This window comes from Pezoporus wallicus, unplaced genomic scaffold, assembly GCF_028554395.1.
Source record: "Pezoporus wallicus isolate ANWC-B61680 ecotype Strahan unplaced genomic scaffold, APGP_CSIRO_Pwel_v1 scaffold_3294, whole genome shotgun sequence".
In the NCBI taxonomy this organism is placed as follows: Eukaryota; Metazoa; Chordata; class Aves; order Psittaciformes; family Psittacidae; genus Pezoporus; species Pezoporus wallicus.
Genome location: NW_026635478.1, coordinates 10,671,440 through 10,680,547, shown reverse-complemented (window position 1 = coordinate 10,680,547; position 9,108 = coordinate 10,671,440). Strand labels below are relative to the sequence as shown.

The 9,108-nt window shown below is 43.0% G+C and overlaps 1 protein-coding gene across 1 annotated transcript in view; it reads left to right on the top strand.

Annotated features, from left to right (window-relative positions):
- The first annotated feature begins 550 nt into the window (after window positions 1-550).
- The window catches only part of STK38L (serine/threonine kinase 38 like), a 48,141-nt gene continuing 39,583 nt past the window's right edge, over window positions 551-9,108 (top strand). Inside the window, exon 1 of the mRNA XM_057427801.1 lies at window positions 551-703. The gene's annotated coding sequence lies outside the window, so the exon portion shown is untranslated. The remainder of the gene's footprint in view (window positions 704-9,108) is intronic.

The window sequence follows — 9,108 nt, the reverse complement described above, 5'->3', positions numbered from 1 at the left end:
GGGATAACAGCTTTCTCTGTAAGTGCTGGCTGCTTCGTTTTATGATCAGGAGGTACTAACACCAAAGCACGGTTTCACAGGGCAAGCTGTGCAAACATCCCCACACTTGTACTTCTTCAGTGGTGGGACAGAAGGGTACAAAAGTGAAAGGCCTGAAAACTCAGTTTCCAGATAATTCTTCTGTCTTCTGGTTGAGCACCCGGGCACCTACGTGTGCTCAAAGAAAGTTTAATAGTGCCCTCCTGAGTGGGAGAGCTCTCCACAGCTACAAGCCCTTCAGTGAACCTCGATCATCACAGCCTGCCGAGAGCGAGGGCTTAAGCCGGATGCTCGGGCTGAAGAGACGGGCACTCCGTCCGGCCCGTGGGGTGCCAGGACTGGTGGCTGCAGTTCGGTAAGAGCCTAAAGCGAGGCCGCTCGCTCCCGGTCACCGCTCCTGGGCCGGTTTCGAAGGAGGAGAACGGGCCGCCGGGAACACTCCCCCGCTGTGGCGGTCCTGAGGTACCTGCCTCCCGGTGCGGCGGCTGGCGGCAGCAGCCAACCGCGGCGCAGCTTAGCAGCAGCGGACTCTCGCGAGAGCCGCCGAGTAAACAGCGCTCTGCCGAGGCCCTCCCGCCGCTCTCCTGCTCCTCCTCCTGCCATTAGCGCGGAGGAGGGGGCTGTGTTCTCTGAGGCGCCGGCTGCAAGCAGCGAGCGAGGAGAGGTGAGTGCTGCGGCGAGCCGGCGCAGCCTTCTGACCCGGCGGTGGGGAAGCAGGCTTTCCCCTGGAGCGGTGCGGAGGGAATGGGGACCCTGTCACTGAAGACTAGAAGTCTCCTTCTGCCTTCCCTCTTCTCCTTCCTCCCCCCCACCGTGAGGCAGCAGGAACAGCCATCGCCGTAGAGCCTGAGGGAGGACAGCCTCAGCCCCGGCTGCCGATCAGCCCGGGAAGGAGGTGGGAGGATCGGGGGTGGGTCTCGGCTGGGGAGCCACCGAGGCAGTTTGCCCGCCTGCCTTCGGCGCGCTGCCCCTCAGGTGATTTCTTCCCCTGCCCCTGGCGGGCGAGCGGGGGCTGCCGCCTCCTGCCAGAGGCACAAGTTGCCTGACTTTCCCCGTCCGTTTCCCCGGGGTGGGTGCCGCCAGCCAGCGAGGCGCTGGAGTTACCCAGCCACGGCCGCCGCTCCATCCTCCCCCGGGGGGGGGGGGGGCGACGATTGAGCCCACCGGCAGCTCGGCGTTTGGGCGCGGCGGGCTTAGGGGCCGCGGATGCCCCGGGGTGGTGCCGGGGACAGAGGCGAGCTTGGTGGGGTAGGAGGTGAAGCCGGGCGGGTGTGAGCGCCGTGCTGTGTGCTGCGAGGGTCAGGCTCAGGCGCTGCTGTCCATCCTGAGGTGAGGCGGGGTGGGGTGGGGTGTACCCATGGTAGGTAGTGTGGCTTTCGGGTGTCCTGCCCGCTCTGTGAATAAATAAATAAAGGGACAAAAATATCCATGTAATGCGCTTGAAAAGTATATTTAACAAACAACACAGAACAAAAAAAACCCAAACACAACAACAAAGATACCCAGCCGAAAAAAAAACTCAGGAACTCACAAGTTGCCACTCTCAGATGCACAAATCCAAAACCTGCTTTTGTCCTGAGCCAAAGGAGTTTGGGATTGGGCCCGTAATTTGACAGCCCAGGTCGTGCTCTGTATCTTTAGGCAATTTGCAGTGACTAAGATAAAAGTTAAGTGGAAGACCTATGTCTCCTGTTTGTTTTTTCCTTATTGTTTGTAGTTTTGTTGGTTTTAATTAGTTTGAAATGTCTTGGGTTAGAGTAGCAGGTATAGGCATGCCACCATTGATACTGCTTACCTGATTTCCTGGCGTGAAATACGGAATAGGAATAAATGACCCTTGATGTAGCTTCTGAATAAAAAGCAGTGCTGAAGTTTGAAGTAAAAAAAAGTTTCCTGTAGGGTATTTGATGGGTTATATTAATGTTGTTTTGCTTTTACTTGCTTTTTGCTGAAGAGGCATGAAATTTATTTTGGAGGCTACAGGTGCTGGGATTTGTCAGGTATGCCAATTCAGTCTTTTGATTACAGTTTTTCTGAAGTCACTTGCAGTAAAGGGATCTTGTTTGTGAGTGTATATAACTCTAATAAATCTCACTAAGTGGTTGGGCGTGTTCCATAAAAGATGCCTGGACATAAACAGAAATCCTAAAAACTGCTGAAAATCTTAGGGATGAAACAGTATCAATCTTACTTTTACCCTGCGCCGTTAATGGCAATACTAGTCCATACACTACTATTCTGAGAGGTGATAAGCAGTGGCCACACTTGCTGCATATGAGAAATCTGCTACTGTATCTAATAGAATTGATGCAATTTCATCTTCTAGGCTATATGTAGGCATGTTTTCCTGCCTTTTTTAAAAGGTGTCTTGAATTATAAAAATAAAATTCACATAGTTCTGTGAAACTGGGACTCAGGTATTTTTCGCATTGTACACAATGTAGTATATGTTCAGTTTAAATGTTATTGCTTAACAGAGCTTTAAAAAATTACAAAATTATTTCTCAAACATTTCAGGAGAAAATAAACTCCCAAACCACTGGCTAAACAGAACTCAGAAGTTAATATTTACAGTGGACAGGTACCATGCTTTATTTCATTTTGCCTTTTCTTTTTTTTTTTTTTTTTTTTTTTTTTTTTTTTTAGAAAGTCTTTCTTAAAAAGAAGCAAACAACAAACTCACACCCTATCATTAACTTGCAATGGAGTTGGACAAGGCCTATTCTCTTGGGACGCAATGAGGTTATGTTCCCAGGAGAACAGAAGCTTTGGATTTCTGTCAGATAATCCATTGTGGACTTGCTTGTGCAAAACTTGTGGTGCTGACCTCTGAGAATCTGGTCCTGTGCTTAGTGGTGTCCCTGGTGTACTGGTTGGAATTATATGGGATGGCATGCTGAATGGAGTTCAGTGTATGTATAGCTTCTCTTGCACATGGTGAGGTTTGCCTAACTGTAGTCTCTCAGGACTTCTGTATAGCCTCCTTTGAGCTCATCTATCTTTATACCCCTGAAGCTTGAGTGGTGGGTAGAGGTTTTTAATAAGTTACCTTCTGTACTTTGGGATCCCTCTTGAATCCTTTAGCAACTACAAGGAGCTTAGTCACAGTTTGAGGAGCACTGGTTTTGTCCACTCTTATCTGCCTAGGCAATGGGTTTGTTTTGGTTTTAAAGCTTACCTTCTCCTTATAAATTCAGTTTTTTGCTCTATCCATTTTTATTCTAATAAAAATGTTCTTCCCACCAAGTTTAAGCCAAGGGTTAGTTAAAATGTAAAATCAATTGCTAAACTTTGGTATTTTTATTCTAGGAGATGCAAGATAGACATGTAAATTACAATGAAAAGAATTACTTCTCTGTATACAGCATTCATCAACACAAAGACTACTTACTAAGCTGTATATGGTAAATGGTTTGCTTTTAGTCCCTCTGAAAGAGGCTTTATGTGTCTTAGCGACAGTTGACATAAATCAAACATACTATTGTTCACCAAATCATTTAATCTTCTCTTGTTGGTAGCTCATTTCAGCATATAGCTGCACTTAGAGCGGACCTGCCATCAGTAGTAATTGGGTTACTGTAGCATGAAAATGTGGGTTTGATAAACAACTGACAGCTAATTCTTTGGGATGGGTTGATGCAGGATTTTTCGAAGTCTGGTGACTAAACAACATCTTTTGTTTTGCAAAAAAAGGAGTAACACCAAGGGTAACCCAGTCTGATGCTGTGGGGTGTGAACTCAGGGAGGAGTTATTTAGAGCATGGTATTGGATCTATATGGTGAACTGTATTTAAGGTGGAGGGATCTTTCCTTGAAGGATCAGAAGTTGGTTGATGCCAGATGACAAAGAGTAGATCATTTCATTGGTATGAAAGGTCCTGCTGCTCTGTAGTGTAAAACTACAGAATAACTTTTGGCAGTCCTATAGCTCCTGCATCTGCATGAGGAAACAATAGAATGAGACAACATGGGACTGAGGGGAGGGAATGAATTTATCAGAAAAAACTTCTTTTCCTTGTCATAAATAATTTTATCAACATGGGAAGCATTATAATAGGCAGTCGTCATAGTTAATACTGTCTTTTACATGTGAAATCTGGTAATTTTGTGAGCCTTGCATTAATATCTCACTACTTGATAGAACTTAAAAAAGCAAAGCAAAACAGTGGATCAGGAAAGAATATTAATCTTGCTTCAAATATAGGGTTATCTGATTTTGCATTATGGTTTGAACTGTAGATTTGGAACTTAGTTTGTGATGTATGTCTTTATTTATACCTACAAACTCGCAATTTGTCAGCTGACATATGAGTTCGAGACTTGTAACTGAATAGAATATGAAGAAAGGAGATACCTAGAATTCTAATGTAATAAACTTCAGAAGACTGCTTATGTGAGATTTTGATTGTCATAGGAAATATATATTTTTAAATTCTATTAAAATATTTTAAATAAAATTCTGTATAAATATATATAAATAAATTTCTATATTTTTGCTAGTAAAGAGGAACAGTGGTTGATTAAAATTGTAGACTGGGTTTATGGGACTTCACAAGAGAAGAATCTTCTGAAGTAGTGAAAAGGAGAGACAACTATTCACCTTTTATTAGTAAGGAACAGACAATGTTAAGTAATAGTTGATGTGAACAGGTTGCACAAAGAGGTTGAGTTTATCCTAGGCGGCAGAATGAATGGGAGGGAGGAACTAAGGGGATAACTTGAATCTATATGAGGAGAGGAGCTGTGTTTAGAGGAAGAGTGTTTACTGTATTGCAATTTAGATTAGCTGTAACTCTAATGTTCCAAAGTTTGAACCTGTGATTGCTGGCATGCTGTAGAGGAGCTGCTTGCTTCGCAAAGATCTTGGCATACTGGAATTTGTTACATTTCCTTCCCCAGAAGTGGAAACAAAAAAAACCTTTTTGTTATCTTTGAATAGAGGAAAGGTTGCAAGGCTTCCTTCTACTATGTGTTATAAAGATAGCAGTTTACAATTCTCTGAGAGTATTGTGTGTAATGTCACATTAAGTGAGGCACTGCTATTGCATCTATAAAACGTGCCAAGAAATTTTAGCAATTAAATCTCCTTGTAGTAAAACCAAGCAAACCACTTCCCAGACAAACAATTAGAAATCTTCAGTCAAGTGGGTACCTTGCCCTAAACCAAGTATGTCTTTCTGGTCCTACTTATGAGCCACCGTAGTAGAATAAAGTTTATGAGAAAGACAGTTGTGCTTAAGTTGGATGCTACTAAAATGAAGATACACTAGGTTTTGCCAAGCCATAAGAGTTGCAAATACAGCCAGCTTCCGTACAGAGGAGTTTAAATTAGGAGGGGAAAGAATGGAAGTCATAACTTCAGAAAGGCACATGACTACTCTAACTGTACTGCTAAGAGGGATGCAGACAGCAAAAGGAAGTGGCTTGCTACAAGTGGGGAGTTGTGTGTGCTTAGGGGACTCTGCTGATTGTACCAGGTTAGGCTCCATCTCCCTCTCCCTGATGCAACAGAGAGTAAGACAACCTGTCTAGCACACTTGTGCTCTATCATGAACCTCTGTCAGCATCACTGAGAATCCGCCCAGAGGACAGCTATGTCCTATTCCTGCTAGGCTGCTGCCAGTTAGGAGACTCTGAGTCTGCTTTGTGAGGAAAGGATTTTCCAGGGTCAGTGTTTGCTACTGCCATGTATTCAAACCTTGAGTATGCTGGCACTACTACCAGTCAGTCACCTGTGGGGGATGGCTTGGTGGTGTGCCTTTCCTACAAATCACTGTTTTCTACTTGTTTTTTTTACAGAATGAGTAGAGCTGAATCCAATATTGAGAGAGCCTGGCTTAACTGCCATGTAACACCAGAACAGCTATAACCTCACTTCATAGAGACCTCAGTGTTGTTACAAGTGCTCTAGTAAAAAAAGAAATTACTTATAGCTGAACTGATAGTTAAATTCCAAGCAATATTTCATGGTCTCAGGAGAGCTGTTTTGTACAGGCCAGCCCAGATGCAGATTATCTAGCCACAGAGTTCCCTTGCCACTGTCTGAAGCTGAATTTATGATTAGCCATCTTGGTTTTCCATGTGTCACAGCTGAGCACAGAGGGGAGGGTGACAGGTCACAGTGTGGCCCGGTATCTTCCTTATTTCCTAGTGCAGAACTACCTCTTTAGCTGATTAGCTACATCTGAACCAAAATGTGGAGAAGGCAGGAGCAGCTCACAGGCTTAAGTGTTCCACTTCTTCCCATGAAAACTGAGGAAAGCCTTTCAGGAAAAATTCTTCTTTTCCAAATCAGCCAGGTAGATGATTAGAGAACTGGAACACCTCTCCTATGGGCAGGCTGAGAAAGTTGGGCTTGTTCAGCCAGGAGAAGAGAAGGCTCCGGGAGACCTTACAACAGTCTTCCAGTACCTAAAGAGGCCCTACAAGAACGCTGGAGAGGGACTTTTTACAAGGGCATGTAGTGATAAGACAAGGGGAATGGCTTTAAACTGAAAGAGGGTATATTTAGATTAGATGTTAGATAGAAATTCTTCACTATGAGGGTGGTGAGACACTGGCACAGGCTGCCCAGAGAAGCTGTGGCTGCCCCATCCCTGGCAGTGTTCAAGCCCAGGTTGGATGGCGCTTTGAGTAATCTGGTCTAGTGGAAGGTGTCCCTGCCTGTGGCAGCTGGTTGGAGCTGGATGATCTTCAGGGTCCCTTCCAACCCAAGCCATTCTATGATTCTGTGAAATAGCAGACCTTAGACTAATGGCATCAGACTCCTTTTGTCTTCCTGTGTGTATTGCAAGTGTTTATCACAGACATTTCTTAAAATTTGTTTTAACTATTTTTTTTTCCAATGAATAGTTGCATAATGTGTTTTCAGCTCTTCCCTCTCACTGGTGCCTTATAAGGGAGGTAACCAGAACGCCAGCCAAATATCAGCCTGATGATTAAAGAATAGTTCCATTTAAAATGTCACTAATTTTTAGCATACTGAGTCCTGTATGAAGAGGAAAGCTTATATTAGTAGCTCCACGGACAAAAGCATTGTACTGCATTGTTTAAAGGCAGTTGTTGTTTTCTGAAGTTTAAGATAACTGGATTCTTTTGTGTCATGGTACTTAGTGTTTGGCAGAGTAGGAAAGGAGAGCAAATTCAATCACAAGGTAAGGATTTGATGGGAGTACCTGTTTTTACAAATGGTAGAATCTGAATATGGAGGATAAAGTCTGTTTAACAATAATTAAAAGTATAGTTTAACAAGCTCTAAAATCTGGAACTATGAGAGAATTCTGTGTTCTGCATGTGAGCTTCTCTCTGATACTCTAAGCAATCATACAGCAATGAAAGACAATGAAAGACATGGCTGTTAAGAATATGTAACAGCCAACTGTTTAAACACATTCCTACTTAGTGGAGTAATGGCTTTTGAATAACAGATATTTCTGTAGCAGATATACTTGGTGAGACTTACCAAGTAAGGTCATCTTATAGTTCAGATCTAATAATGGCATGTCTCAGAAAGCAGTTGAGTGCATCGCAGTGAATTCTGACTGTCAAGCTTCGGTTCTGGTGTCATCAGTGTACATCTTTGTCACGAGGTTTTGTTGATTTTATTTATGCTTGCTTAGCTCAAAAAAATGGTAGAAGACTCTGGTTGAGAGGTGAGTCAATGTTCTTCATGACTAACTTGCCATATTTCACTTCTGTAAATCAAAAGTTCTGTTGTGCCTGAAGAAAATTTCTCTTACTAAAGCTGCCTGCTTACACTTTAAAAGAACTTACTTTATGAAATAAGCAATGAATCTTGGCTTCTGCAAATGTTGTAGGAGAGGAAATAGTCATATGCAAGTTTGGGGGGACTCCCCAAAACAAAACAACCCTGTTCATATTGTAAATGCAATTTCTGGTAAAGTCTTAGTGTTTAGTCCTTCCCCAATGTTAACAGGCATAGGTAGCATCTTATGAAGTAATGATTAGGGGAAGAGAAGCAAGATTCATTGAAACAGTTGTTCTCCATGAATTCAGCTCTCAAATCTCGTGAGCAAAGTAGATGGAGGACCATTTTGTATGGAAGTATAGTAGGTGGGTTCTTATTGTATGGAGGCTCTTTCCCTGCTCTGTCCTGTTTATCTTGTCAGGGAGTTTCATTTAACAAAGAGAGAAAGTTCGTATAAAATATGTATTATGTGAGCATCTTAGCCCACTTGTGCTCTGGATGTGGTGACCCCACTGCTCAGTTGTATAACTAGTAAGTAGAAACTTTTCTCTGTTGTTTTGGTTTGGGTATTTTTTTGTAATTTTTCCATGATGTTAACACCTGGAATAATCTCCTTTCATTGCTTATGCTTTGGATCATTCCAACTGGAAATTGAAGTCAGGCAAAATAGCAATAATAAGAATAAAAATGTGTAAACCAGGGACTGTTTTGAATTATCTGAAAAGCCCAAAGAGCAGAATACAGACATAAGGTCCTTTCCAACCCTAACTATTCTATGATTCTGTGATTACATCAGGGGGATCTTTATAGGAGGGAAATAAAAACATGCATGTGTAGTATAAAACATAATTGACCTTTAGTATCTGCTTAAAGAAATACATATGGAAGTGAAGCAAAATAAAGCTCTCCCTGATATTCTTCAGCTGAATCTGAGTATAACAGCTGTTTCTGAGGCTGAGTTATACAAGCCATGGAGTGATCACACAGCGGCAGAAGTTGAGGCTGTGGCTCTCAAGTCCAGTGAACCACAGACTACTGTCAGGCCACAGCGCACTTCCACCATACACCTTTGATTAAAAAAACGCTCCGGTCCCATTGACCAGCCACATGCTGCTGACACTGTCTGTGGATCACAGGTTGGAAATCACTAAGTTATGATGGGCTGTAGTGTTAGGAATACCACCTAAGTTACTTTGGTTTGGAAGATCAGTGGACTAGACAAAGGGATTCTTTCCCTGCCCTGTTAAATCTTTCCCTTTCCTTTCTTTTCTTTCCCTGTCTTTCTTATTGTGAGCCAGTGATAAAGGGAAGAAGAATGAAATGGGATGCTTTAGATTTTCAAGCTTTGCTGGCAAACCTTC